At 42.0% G+C, this 14,411-nt stretch overlaps 1 pseudogene; it reads right to left on the bottom strand.

Annotated features, from left to right (window-relative positions):
• Nucleotides 1–12,619: 12,619 nt before the first annotated feature.
• LOC120522275 lies at nt 12,620–13,602 on the bottom strand (annotated as a pseudogene).
• Nucleotides 13,603–14,411: the final 809 nt, after the last annotated feature.

The following is a 14,411-nucleotide window of genomic DNA, read 5'->3' as shown; positions in this document are numbered from 1 at the left end:
TGGAAAAAATCAAGCAGAGGATAAAACACTTTCATAAATTTATGTGAAGAGACAGATAAAAAAACTAAAACATTTCATTCATTGAACCACTGAATTTTGTTTGAGGATCTAGCCACTACTGAACAATCATTTACAGTAGTTTGAGAGTTGAGGAGCGCAGTTTATTCCAAAGATACCAGTCCAACACAGGGTACACTCGCTCATACCAGAATAATTATATTACAGTGAATCTAGCATTCTTACTTTTGAAGAGGGGTGCAAGGTGGTTTATGGATTTTAAAGCATGCAACAGATGTAGAATTCTCCAAATCTCTGTGCATTTGTCTCATTGTTTATCTATCAAATTTGAACTACATAATCAGATTTTAGTCAGCTAGATGACGCTTTTAATTATCGGCACAAGAATTCACCAATCATAAACAGGATGGTTGTCCATCACAGATATGCTGACTCAAGCAGGGCACTAGGTTCATAACATAAAACACATCTTTAAGTTGTTCTGGGCGTCACTTGCGGGAAAGCTAGCACCTCCACAGAGCGGAGGATTAAGTTTGATTTGGAGCTGCACTGAGCGAGGCAGAAGACTTCCTTTGTGCCATCATGCTGCCACTCTATGATGTGCACGTGCTTTGGAAAAGTATCTTATATTAGGGAATTGTACTGAAGCCGTAATCGTAATTTTAACTGACACAAAACCAAGCAGCGGCTTTCACAATCTCCACAGATGACCTGCAAGAGTCAATATGACAAAGTTCCTCAGTTCTTTAGAAAATAAAGTTTTCTAAGTGGAATATCATGTTTGATATCCATTTATTAAGAAGAAAAATTAAGTTCTGATCTGTCAAAATGGTCATTTTATATCTTCATGCAGTTTCAGAAAAGCTCTTTCTGATTGACCTGCATTATTACAGCCTAGCGCATCTCAGTCTGTATTTGCAATTATTATTTTTTATTTGACCCAAAGATATGTTGGGAGTTTCCCTGTGGCATTTTTTACATGCTTTATTTATGTGCTGTGTGACCAGCTTGGTCAATAAAGCTGACCCTTTGGACAATTTGAGAATCACTACTTTTAGGCACCACTACATCCAACCATAAAGCAAACAGAGACACCTCATGTTACTGAGGAGACTGGTAAGAATATTAAGTTTGAGGCAAAGCCAAGAAAAAAAGTTATGCAAATGAGCATTATATATTATAATAAGTTTCAAAGGAATATTAAAAGCAAATATAGAAGGTCATGGATGAGGCAAGGGTAGAAAAATGGCCCGGAGTCCCAAAGTCCAGTAAAGCTTTGAAAGTAAAAGGAAAAAATGGCACAAAATATGAAATATGGGATCAGGGCATTTTCTGAGGATGTGAGGACCAAGAAGCCTTTGGTAAGTCTAGCAGGACTAGTGGGAGAAATTCTAGAATTGAGAGTTGTAAAATGAAGGTTATGGTTTGACAATAATATCTGACATGAAAAGTTAGGTAACTCACAGAGAGCTTAGCTCAAATGAAATAAAATGTTTTTCCCAAATGAGAGCAGAGCTGATTGTGTCTTCACAAATGGTCACTGCAGCCGTCCTTGCCTTAAAACATACCATTCAGTTCAATTTATTGTTGTTATGCATCAGAGCACTGAGGAGGCAAGACCATGACAGCCTGCATGGAGTTCATGGAGTTTGCTAGGACACCTGAAGGACTCTGAGATGGTGGAAATAAGATTCTCTGGTCTGATGAGACCAAGATAGAATTTTTGCCTTAATTCTAATCGGTATGTGGGAGACCCAGGCACTGCTCATCGTCTCAATACAGTCCCTACAGTGAAGCATGGTGGTGGCAGCATCAGCTGTAGGGGTGTTTTCAGCTGCAGGGACAGGACTGACTGGTTGCATCGAGGGAAAGATTACTCGCCAAGTACAGAGATATCTGGACAAAAACCTTCTCAGAGTGCTAAGGACCTCAGATGGGCGAAGGTTTACCCAACAAGACAATGACCCTAAGCACACCCCATAAAAGGAGTGGCTACAAAACTAGCTGTACTGAATGGCCAGCAGAAACCAAACTTAAACCATTGAGCATCTCTGGAGAGACCTAAAATGGCATCCACAGTTACCATCCAACCTGAAAGAACTGGAGGATCACAGGAGGAATGGCAGAGGATCCCCAAATCCAGGTGTGAAAAACTTGTTGCATCTTTCCCAAGAGACTCTTGGCGTATTAGCTCAAAAGGGTGCTTCTACTAAATACTGAGCAAGGGTCTGAATACTTAGGACCATGTGATATTTCAGTTTTCTTTTAATAAATCTGCAACAATTTCAAAATTCTTTTTTTTGTCTATCAATATAGGTGCTGTGTACCCATTAATGAGGGAAAAATTAATTTAAATGAGTTTTAGTAAAGGGCTGCAATATAACAAAGAGTGAAAAAATTGAAGGGGGTCTGAATACTTTCCGTACCACTTGAAATTATATATATATATATATATATATATATATATATATAATTACAGTAGGGCCAAAGTGGACACCTCCTCATTCAATGTGCTTTATTTTCTGACCATTTACATTGGTAGATTCTCACTGAAGGCATCATAACTATGAATGACATATGTGGAGTTATGTACTTAACAAAAAAGGTGAAATAACTGAAAACATGTTTTATTCTAGTTTCTTCAAAACAGCCACCCTTTGCTCTGATTACTGCTTTGTACACTTTGGCATTCTCTATGAGCTTCAACAGGCAGTCAGTCACCTGAAATGGTTTTCACTTCACAGGTGTGCCTTATCAGGGTTATTTAGTGGATTTCTTGCTTTATCAATGGGGTTGGGACCAGCAGTTGTGTGAGTAGAAGTCAGGTTAGTTGGACGATCATTTATTTTCAACAGGACAACGACCCAAACACACCTCAGGCTGTGTAAGGCTATTTGACCAAGAAGAGAGGATGGAGTGCTGTAATGGTCTGAAACACATTGAATTAGGAGGTGTGGCCAAACTTTGGCCTGTACTGTATGTATATATATATATATATATATATTAGTGTCCACTATGCCGGCCCAGGGCACTAAGAGGGCTATGGTCTCCTCCAGACGAGGAGAGTCAGTCCTGCTATACTGGAGGCCTTGGTGAGGGCTTGGAGCCAGCCCTGTAGGGGACCGTGGCACCGCCAGGCGGCCCAGTGCCTGGGATTATCCCAGGAGCCGCACTCCGCCACACCAGGAAGTGACGGGGAAGACGACAGGGACACCGGGCGGCCGGTCAACCGCACTTCCGCACACGGGTGTGTCGTGGGAGATTGCGGGAAGCAGCTGGAGCCCATCGGGTTCCTATAGCGCCGCCCTCCAGTCAGCAGTGGATGCGGTGGTAAGTGGACAGAGCTGGAGCGGACTGAGGCGGCAGAAGAAGGCACAGGAACTGTGAGCCCTGGACTTTGGGGAATCGTGCAGAAGGCACTGGGGTTTGTGGTGCATGTTCAATTTGTAAATATTATTGTAAATAAACAGTGTGTGGTGGAGCTATAGTTGTCCGTCTGTGTGTGTCCGGTCAGTTGACAATATATATAACTATATATGACTATATATGAATATATATTATGAAATGTTATTACCCTAACGTGTCCTTGAAAACCAAAGCTGTGCATGCAGAACAATGAGATTGCTTTTATAGATACAGTGGTATAAACAGGAAAATTGTGGATTCTTTGGTGCTAGAAGACTTCATATTGAACTTCTTTTAAAGCCTAAACCTTCACACTTTATTTCAAATTTAAGAGTGGGATGGATGGCGAATGAAGCTCCGCACGCCAGGAAAGCAGATGTAGCACAACTCCTGACACTCTGTGAGAAAGAGGCAGAATTCATGGGCGACTTGAGTCTGGCTTCCAGCAGCCGTCCTCTAAGTGTATACAGATGTAGATTAAGATCAGGAGTGTAGTGTCACTTTAAGTGTTTTAAAAGTTTTATTTCTTGCTTGGGACTGCAAGTGGAAAGGCATTTTTCCTCTTTCATTCAGTCTCTAATAGTAGAGTTTTCTAACAATTCTGCCTACATGAACTATCATCTGCAGAGCTGGGCAGGTTGAACTAAAAGGTGCTTGAAGGAACAAGTGCTGCAGTGCTCAGCCTCCCAACAGGCTGACTTCAGTGGTAATGAGGAAGATCAAGCTGCAGAGGGACACCATGAGGCTTTGGGAACTGACAATCTACTGCTTCTCCTTCCTATAGAGTTTCAGGGTTGTCCACCAGACAGGAGGCGATTTTAAAGTGTGTCAGAGCGGCCAGCTTGAGCCTATTGCTACTGTTAGCAAATGCTGTTTTGGTCATGAATGTATAAAATGTAATTTTTTTCATTACAACAAAATATTAAAATTGTTGTGTTCATAAGTGTTACAATAACAAATGCTTTAAAGTTTTTTTTTGGGCCAGTGCCTCACCAGATACAAGAAAACCAACCATATGATATACCATTTTATCTGTCCTGATATCTAGTTATAGAGGTGTTGAGCTTTTGGGATTCCCCCTATACCCTCAAAAACTGAACAGTTTGGACAATATTTTGTGTGGAAAAATCACACCCTTAGGACAAAAAGCAAGTCAATAGGTGTCTCTCAGAACTGACCAGAAGGACTTGAAACTGTATATGACAGCAACTGAACACAAAGCTCACCCCTAATAATGGATACAAGAGGCAAATGTACTCCTTTTAGAAAAGTTTAAAAAAAAATAGGGATCAGTAATATAGGCAGGTGTAGTATTATTTGTATTTCAAAATAGCTGATCAGTATAAATTTTGATACTTGATTTTTTTATCAGTGTGGAGTTCCAGCCCTCTAAGAGGCACTGACAAGGTTAAAAATACAAATTTTAAACACAAGTATTTTTTGATATCGTTTTAGACTTATTTCAAGGTGAGCGATTACTATACCATTATATTTTGATCCTCTACTAGGGATCTAACCTCATCTATGGGCCTCTATCAGAAAATGAAAAATAACAATTTTCTATTACAATCGAGATTTAAAATATTTGATGCAACTATTATGTTTATTATGTATTCTTCTACCTGAAGTATACCATTACATTTCGTATGAGCACGTCAAATTATGCTAATTCGTTAAATGTGAAACACTACTAATTTGAAATATTTTTCCTACTTGTTTAATAAAAGGGATGGTGTTGTGTGGTGTGGATGTCCATTCTGTGTCAAACCTACCACTCAGTACAAAGCTCAAGAAGGTACGTTTTGCTCTCAAAAGAACACAAAAATCCTATTACACTTGGTCTGGGTAGGGTGTTCACCGATCTGAAATAAGACGGGGCTATCAACACTTGGGAGAAGGTCCATCTTCGTCAGGACAACAACCTCAACAACTTCAAAACCCCAAGTGAATTACCAAACAGTTGAATGCCGCCCCAGGAATCAAAGGGCCCGGGGACCTCAGCCCTACAGTGAGTATGACTAAGGTTTGAATTTACAATATTTGAAAACAGGAAAGAGAAAATGGCCATTGTTGGTAGAGGATTTTTTATATGGGGGCCTCATTCCCAGCACCAATGTGTACGATTTCATTTTAACACTCGGCAGTAGTCTCAGCAGATCGTAGGAAACAATTTCCGAACGGAATTTGCGCGAACTTTAAGGCAAAAAGCAACAAAAATGCATACGTGCAAAGAGCGACATAATGCTCCAAGAATCAATCAAATTAAAGCGCCAAAACCAACAAAGTGTATTGAGGTCCCACAAAATCTACGTAAATGTTACTCGTCGGTATGCATGGCGCACGGTATTAAGAAAAGGCCGGTGTTCTAAACGAAACATCCTACCCATCAAATGATCTCCATTTGATTACTACGCAGCGCACACCAAAGGTACGAATTACCCTACTACATTAATGCATTTATTACAGTTTACTGCATGGGTATTTATTGTCAACATTTTATAAGTTGTATTTTTTGCATGTGTGACTTTTAAACTTGTACAGGCCATTGTATCCATGCAGAGTAATGACCGTCTTGTGGGAAAACTTTGCATCAGGCTGTCTCTTTCGGGCATTAAATGATGCATATAAAAGATTGGGAAAAATTACTCCAATTTGATTGACGACCCAAATACAACATGTTAAATGTGACATGGGGATAACGTTATAAGTTTAATTTGACTTACAATATACTACGGTAGGGTCCTTGTAGGACAAATCGTCAGAACACCGGCTTTTTAAGGGATGGCAGAAGACGGTGCTGCAAAACAATGTTAATGCTAGGGTTTTTTGCCTCGCTTGTTCAAACCCACTAAAATGTACGTGCAAGGGCACCCTTAAAGACCAGCTACTTTTTAACCGCATTACTGCCTTATCCTGGCCTGCATGTCCACCGTGTGGAAATTAGGGTCAAACCTTCAGAGCGTCAGCGGAAATACGGAAATACAAAACTACTTATTCCAAAACTATATATGATCGTAGAAAAAGCACAGTGAAACCAACAGGTCAAACTTTAATGCCCACAAAAATTCCCCACCTCTTGATTTTTTTTACATGAAGTAGCGAATCTGGTTGGGAAAAACACCTTTACTCCTCAGATCTGATGTGTTCGCGATCTGCAAAAAAAACTTCTAGTGGATTTGGCTGACAAGATTTTCCATCCTGGGTTGGATCATTACTTCACCACAGACCAAAAACTCGGGGAACATGTGACTGTTCACGGTCGGAGGATATCTAACATACCTAAATGTGAGACAAAGATAATGATTTCGGATCGGACCTTCCTCAGGTGTTCTCTCGCGCATGTCTTCATCTTAAAAAAAATTTACGCAGCATTATTTGATATACGACGTAGTGTGAACGGGATGCTGGAGGTTATTTTTGCTTTTTGATATCTTCAATTAATTAAAAATAATAAGAAACGGGTTCTTTTTATAATGGATTGGCATACTGATTAACTCAGGACTAGGTGTTGTCTAGTTAGCCTTGATGTAAGAAGCCAACAAAATGACCTTTATTGGCAAACTATCTTCCTTGGAAGAGCCGAGTTGCCTCGAAAGCTTGCTAGTAACTTTTAGTTAGCCAATAAAAGGTTCATTTTCTTGGCTCTTCTCTGTAATTAAAAAGGAAAACGTTTAATTTTAATATCCACTTTTTAAGCCCATGCTACCACCGCAACCCGATAGGTTAAAAAGGTTTGGATCAGAAATATGCTGCTTGTGGTTATCTTTAAAACGCAATCAAAGTGACCAAAGTAATCCCAGATTTCGCCCTTTCAGCGTGAAGGTGAAACAGAACATTAAACCAGACATGTAGTTTTTTCCTTATAGAAGGGAAACTCAAACTGGTACATCATGAGGGATTGTTCATTTTATGATTTTGGGCCAATCTATCAAATTAAGGCATAAATATTTAGCCTGCATTTCAGGTTTAATTCTGGTCCATCCAAGTCTTAGTAATGGGGGCATTTAGAGTGAGTTGATTGGGAAAGAACAGTACCTGCGAACTTAAACTCAAGACACTGGAGTGATCAGATCAAAGGGTTGTGCATTTAGTAAAAAAACTAGCAATTTCCTATTAACCATTTTATTTGGTGTCTTGAATTGCTAAATGAACAAATACATCATGTAATAACAGGGCAGGGGGACATTGCAGGTTTATTGCTGTCTCCAAATGGCAGGAGACTGAGCTTGAATCTGTCCGAATTCCATCCATTATCCAACCCCCTATATCCTAACTACAGGGGCAGAGGGGCTGTGGGGCAATCCCAGCCAACACAGGTAAGGCAGGAAACAACTCCCGGCAGGGCGCCAAAACACACACACCAACAAAACACTAGGGACAATTTAGGATGCCAATGCACCTAACCTGCATGTCTTTGGACTGTGGGAGGAAACTGGAGTACCGGACAGGCCCGGCCTTAGGATAGGCGGAGAAGACGCCTAGGGCCCGGATCGGCGGGAGCCAGGCCCCTGGATCGATGTTTAAATCAGCGGCTAATAGCGCTAACTATCGGGCAAAAAGGGCCGGGGTGATGACCGTAAGCGTTGAAACGTCTCCCTTGGTCAATTTTCGCGATTTCGAGGCCGCCTAGGGCCCCATAATACCTAGACCGGGGCCCGACCCAGAGGAAACCCATGCAGAACTGGGAGAACATCAAACTCCCGGGGGAGGGCCGGAAGCGATTGTGCACCCTCAGTCTGAATTGTGCTCCTTATTTACAAGTGCTTTAAAATATCCTAGGAGGGTGAATTGGCTTAGTTTAAAATGTTAGCATATAGGTATTGTTTATGGTTCTCTAAGATTAGACTTACTTGTCCACGATACTTTTTTTTCCCTAAAGGTAAGTTATTTGTGATGGGCATAGAAATAATACTTTGTGATTCACACCTAGAATTAACAGGCGACTCAGAGTAGCATGGTGACATGTGGGTTAGTTTTGCAGTTCTCTGCAAGCTGCTGTCTATGTGCTTACAATGGTAAATAGATGGCCAGATGCTGGTATGGATTGAGCAAATCCCTGTGTCTGTGCAAATCCACATTGTGCCATAATAACCCTCATCCAAAACATTTGCAAAGTTAATTCAGTGATTGTATTTAGGCGCCATCATGTCCATGGATTTACATTTGCACGTGCTGAGGCTTGCACTGCCTGAGACCCTGGAATTGACCCCAGAATGAATGGGTTATCTGAAATAAAGAGAAGGGACTAAGACAGTGAAGTGACTTCAGCAGAAACAGAGTAATTTTTTTTAAATAAAACGAGAAAAGAAAATCACAATAAGCATACAGTGGTGTGAAAAACTATTTGCCCCCTTCCTGATTTCTTATTCTTTTACATGTTTGTCACACAAAATGTTTCTGATCATCAACCACATTTAACCATTAGTGAAATATAACACAAGTAAACACAAAATGCAGTTTTTAAATGATGGTTTATATTTAGGAAGAAAAAATCAAACCTACTGGCCCTGTGAAAAGTAATTGCCCCTTGTTAAAAAATAACTCAACTGTGGTGTATCACACCTGAGTTCAATTTCTGTAGCCACCCCAGGCCTGATTACTGCCACACCTGTTTCCAATCAAGAAATCACTTAAATAGGAGCTGCCTGACACAGAGAAGTAGACCAAAGCACCTCAAAAGCTAGACATCATGCCAAGATCCAAAGAAATTCAGGAACAAATGAGAACAGAAGTAATTGAGATCTATCAGTCTGGTAAAGGTTATAAAGCCATTTCTAAAGCTTTGGGACTCCAGCGAACCACAGTGAGAGCCATTATCCAAATGGCAAAAACATGGAACAGTGGTGAACCTCCCAGGAGTGGCCGCCGACCAAAATTACCCCAAGAGCGCAGAGGACGACTATCCGAGAGGTCACAAGACCCCAGGACAGCCTAAAGAACTGCAGGCCTCACTTGCCTCAATTAAGGTCAGTGTTCACGACTCTACCATAAAAAGAGACTGGGCAAACGCCTGCATGGCAGATTTCAAGACGCAGACTCACTGTTAAGCAAAAGAACATTAGGGCTCGTCTAATTTTGCTAAGAAACATCTCAGATTGCCAAGACTTTTAGGAAAATACCTGTGGTCTGATGAGACAAAAGTTGAACTTTTTGGAAGGCAAATGTCTCGTCATATCTGAGTGTACAAGGAACACAGCATTCAGAAAAAGAACATCATACCAACAGTAAAATATGGTGGGTGTAGTGTGATGGTCTGGGGTTGTTTTGCGCTTCGGACCTGGAAGGCTGGCTGTGATAGATGGAACCATGAATTCTAATGTCTACCAAAAATCCTGAAGGAGAATGTCCGCCATCTGTTAGTCAACTCAAGCTGAAGCGATCTTGGTGCTGCAACAGAACAATGACCAAACACACCAGCAATCCACCTCTGAATGGCTGAAGAAAACAAAATGAAGACTTTGGAGTGGCCTAGTCAAAGATCCTGACCTGAATCCAATTGAGATGCTATGGCATGACCTTAAAAAGCGGTTCATGCTAGAAAACCCCAAATAAAGCTGAATTACAATCATCTGCAAAGATGAGTGGGCCAAAATTCCTCCAGAGCGTTGTAAAAGACTCATTGCAAGTTATCCTTAACGCTTGTTGCAGTTATACTGCTAAGGGTACCCAACCAGTTATTAGGTTCAGGGGCATTGCACTTTTTCACACAGGGCCATGTAGGTTTGGATTTTTTTTCCTAAATAATAAAACCATCATTTAAAAACTGCATTTTGTGTTTACTTGTGTTATATTTGACTAATGGTTAAATGTGTTTGATGATCGAAACTTTTGTGACAAACATGCAAAAGAATAAGAAATCAGGAAGGGGCAAATAGTTTTCACCACTGTACATTCAAATTAAGCAAAGGCAAGATTTGAAAAGTCTGATTGTCAGATAGACACAGGCTGCAAGTTTTCATTCCATCCCATGGTTGGAGCAATTGAGCCCTGTAAACCTGAGCCTGGTGGTAGCCCTGCTGTTGAACTCAACATGGAGAAATGGTCTCTCAGTTTTAAAGAGACCAAAGGGCAGTTTGTGCTATTTATCGTAAATACTTGAGAACTGTTTTAAGGGTCACAACACTGCACTGCACCCCCAATCACTGAGAACAGCCCATCAGATTCTGTGCTTCAAGAAGCTCTTCAAACAGATGGGATATCCAGGTCCTCAATGGAATGAATTCTGTTGGCCATTCTAGAGTAATGGCAGATGACAAGCCGGCACTGGGACATCAGAGATTTTGGAATAACTGCAAAAAAAAAAAAATACAATACAATACAATAAAGGACCAATAAATATGGAGATTCATTTTGTGTTGTAAAAAGAACAACAATGTATTCTCCATCTTTTGATGTGCTCTTTTCATGCATCTTGTACAGCAGCACACGTGCCACTCCTGCTGAGCTTTACACGACTTAAAAAACATGCAGTGAATCAGAACAGGATCACCGTTAGATGAATTCTACTGTCATGTGTGGGTGGGAGAGAACAAGACAAAGTAGGATTGTACGAAACTGTAAGTGGACACAAGTTCATTCATTCTGGAAAGCATATCAGCAAACTGTAATCCACAAGGTTTCTTACATCAGTCTCACTCTACTCGGTAATCACCTTTTCAAGCCCTCCATTCACCTTTAAATATCCTGAATTTTGCTTCATAGACTTGATAACATAGTGTCAGTGGTGTGGTGCATTGACGATACTCCATGTCAGCTCCGTTTGTGTGTGTGTGTGTGTGTGTGTGTGTGTGTGTGTCCTGGCACACCAGAAATGTTCATTTTAATAGACTTTTACTTTATCAAGATATCGTTCAAATGATTTAACAATACAGCCAGACATTACTAATACTTATTTCTAATGGCTATTACTGCTTGAAATAACTGATTTTTAATTTGTTATTCACATGTGTGCAAAGCCTCATTCCTACAGCACCCTAATGGTAAACTCCCTTAGTTTCTCCTTAATTAGTCATATTTAAATGCAAATTGGTTATTAGAGAAACCTGCATTATTACTTTAGCACCAATGAAACCTGTTATTCTTTCACTTGTGAAGGTACTGTGATTTCTAAATTAAGGTCTGTTCAAAATGGCTGAAGTGAATCGCATCTCAGGAACATGTCAGTCTATGGTCTTTGACAGAATGAAGGTTATTCTATGTGACAGATTGTAAAGAAATGGAAGATTTCATACAAAGGTGTTCTATTATTTCACACCTGACTTTACAAACTTGTTAAGAAGGCAGGGCTCTATTGTGGAGAAAAGTTGGACAGTTTAACATCTGGCGGCAGGCTAGGGCACTAAGCAAACCCGTCAATCATGAAGAATCCACTGCATCCACTGGAACAGGATCATCTCCAGACAGAGAGTAGCTCAGTGACAGACTTTGTCACACTCCTGCTCCACTGACAGACTGAGGAGATCGTTCCTCCCCACACAATGCGACTCTTTCAATTCCCCCAGAGCTGGTAACTATTACAAGTTATTGTCCCTTTTACATACATTTTATTACTCTATATTGTTGTTTTTTGTATCAGTATACTGCTGCGATTATTTGAATTTCCCTGATTAATAAAGATCTATCTATCTTTTTGAAAGTAACAGGTGACAAGCTAGATGTCAGTCGGTCATTTCCAACCCTACTATATCCTAACACAGGGTCACGGGTGTCTGCTGGAGCCAATCCCAGCCCACCACAGGGTTTAGGCAGGAACAAACCCAGGCAGGCACCAGCCACCACAGGAACACACACACACACCAAGCCACATAAGGGCAATTTAGGATCACCAATGACCTACCTGCATGTCTTTGAACCATGGGAGGAAACCCGCGAACACGGGGAGAACAGCAACTCCACACATGGAGGACCGGAAACAAACCCGGTCTCCTTACGCAAGGCAGCAGCGCTACCACTGCACCAGCCAGATGTTCCACCCTCCAAAATCGAAGAAAAGCTTGGGCAGAAACTAAAGCAAAGAGAAGCATATTTAAAGAAGCTCACGCACACTGCAGATCCCCTGCCAGTCTTGTAGAAAAGCAAGTGACGTGTCACACGCAGAACTGTGTTGTCAATAGGGACCACACCCCAATCTCCCACCTCAGTCTAGTTTCAGGATATTAGAAATTAAATTTCACTCACTTGGAAGTGCCTTTCTCACCTCTTCCTTTATGAGAAGCTCCAGCCTCATTCTGCAGTGGTCTTGCAATAAGCGTGGGAGGTAGACGTTTGTCCAAAGTCTATCAGAGCTGGATACTTCGCTCCACAGCCATGTCTGAGGCACATCTCTAGGGATGTCTTGGGCTGCTTGATCGGCAAGAAGCCTCTGTTCGTCAGTTGAAGTCTGGATCAGCTCCGTAAAGTAGTAGCAGTTTAAAGCGAGTCCAGGTGCCCATAGACCGCTGGACAGGTACAAAGACCAGTGCAGGCAGAGGCTTAAGCCAGTCAGGAACTTTAGCTCTTACGTTTACCTCCGCGTATGCTCCAAAAGCTCCTCAGGATCTCCACGTCCCCTTCCTGGATGCTCAGGAGTACAGGGAACAATATGTAGATGCTGCCATGGGGTCGCTCCTGCTTCAGTAATGCTTGGGCTACAGTCCAAGTGCTTCCCGTGACCGCCGAAACAAAGGCGTTTGGGCCTTCAGGTCTAGCTGTCCACCTCAGCGCCATGAGCTAGGGGACCTCCACGCACCTCAAGGTGACCCCTAAGGCAGCCAGCGCAGGGGTCCCGGGATACCCCAGCCCTCCCTGCTGTTGATGAACTTTCTGGAATGCTCCTGGACAAGAGTTTCGAAGCAACTGGTCATCATCACTGGAAACCCTGGTTGATGGCCTGCGCTCACCATTGTCTTCCCCCGTCCTCCTTTGGTTGGAGCATAGAAAAGATCTTTGGAGATATCCACTAAACTCAGCTGCCCAGGCTGCTGTCACCATTTCACACATTTATGTAAAGCGAGCATCTAGAGAAGAGGCAGAGAAGTTATTTCAGTCAAGTGTAACAATGGCCTGACAACTCACTCGCCATCTAGAACACTTCCCATGCCGTACTGTTGAGGGGTTTTCAAACAGGAGGCCAGGCTGCCTATCCAAGCAATAAACAACTTCCACATCAACAGAATCAAGGTGAATACTGGAGACCGCCATGCAGACAAACCCTAAACACCAATTCACCCTGTTACCTCCATCGGGGGAGACCAAGACAAATCTGGTAAAGGGTCATAGCAAAGCCTTCTACCCACAAGCCACCGATTTCAGCCGCTGGTCAGGGGCTGGGCTTAGTCCATTATAAGTTGGGCCTCACATCTGAAAAACCACAGCGTAAAGAGCCTGTGGCGGGGAGTGATGTGGGCTGGCGGGGGTCAGGAGGCAGGCCGGCCTGTTCTGTGATGCTGCTAATTTTAGATGCTTCCCACCCTGACTTCCATTCTTGGAGAGGTGTAGCTAGGATACAAATATAGCGAGGTGAGGGCATGCTTCTCTCAGTCTGCCCTGAGAACGGGTGCTTATCTGACATGTTGGCGTAAGTCACTCTTTGGCTTTTGGAGTCAATAGATCACTTCATTTCTTGTAAAAGGCAGGGCCCTTGTCATTTGACAATCTTAGGATGTAGCAAACAGGCCTGAACCTATAAACAACATGGGAGCTCATGCTGTACACTGACCGGCTTGTTCTTATCAGCTGTGAGTATATCAAGTCACAGTACAGTGACTTATATATTATATATACATATATTCACATCAGGCAAAAAAAGGACAGACAACAGTGCTTTTACATTTACCTTTATTCACTTTGAGGTTTTACCCCAGGCAAATACAAAGTGGGTTTAATTTAGCACTTTAACTGGGCTTTGGGTTCCAAGCCCCATACGGACTCTGGGCACCATGAGCAAGTCCCCAGTGGCCTGTACTCCAACTGGGGAAAACAAAACAGATATAACCAGTTGTACCCTCAAA

Source organism: Polypterus senegalus, unplaced genomic scaffold, assembly GCF_016835505.1.
Source record: "Polypterus senegalus isolate Bchr_013 unplaced genomic scaffold, ASM1683550v1 scaffold_1295, whole genome shotgun sequence".
In the NCBI taxonomy this organism is placed as follows: domain Eukaryota; kingdom Metazoa; phylum Chordata; class Cladistia; order Polypteriformes; family Polypteridae; genus Polypterus; species Polypterus senegalus.
The sequence above is the reverse complement of the archived record's forward strand: the minus strand, read 5'-3'. Positions and strand labels throughout refer to the sequence as shown.